The following is a 509-nucleotide window of genomic DNA, read 5'->3' on the forward strand; positions in this document are numbered from 1 at the left end:
TTTCCCAGAGGACCCGGATATCTGCTAATTACCACACGTCAAGCAATCAGAACACGAGAATAACAACGATAAGAATAAGAAATCGAAAAAGAGAGCAAAGTAGATCTTATTCCGAATCTGCGTATGAGCGTTTACAACAAGGTATAATCCTGAGCTCGAGAGCTGTTGACGAGATTCCTAGTTCTAGCAACCCTAAGACGGCAAAACCTAATTGAGTCGCAACTCGAAATAACAAAAACGAAAAATTGCCTAAATTGGTCTAAGTGCTAAGTTTGCTCTGAAAAGTCCCCCCCCCCATGCTCCTCGCCTAGGACTCCTTATATACTAGCTCCAAGGTCGGTTTACGCTTTTACTCTTCTGCCCTTAAGCAATCATAGCATAAAAATGGAGATATTCTATTTTTCCCGATCTTCCAATTATCTTCAAAACTTCCGTATTTATCCGCGGAAACTTGACATTTATCCTTCCTTGTGGACCAAGCGTAAACCGTGCTGCGGTTTACGGGCTTT

This window comes from Brassica oleracea, chromosome C5, assembly GCF_000695525.1.
Source record: "Brassica oleracea var. oleracea cultivar TO1000 chromosome C5, BOL, whole genome shotgun sequence".
NCBI classification, from domain to species: domain Eukaryota; kingdom Viridiplantae; phylum Streptophyta; class Magnoliopsida; order Brassicales; family Brassicaceae; genus Brassica; species Brassica oleracea.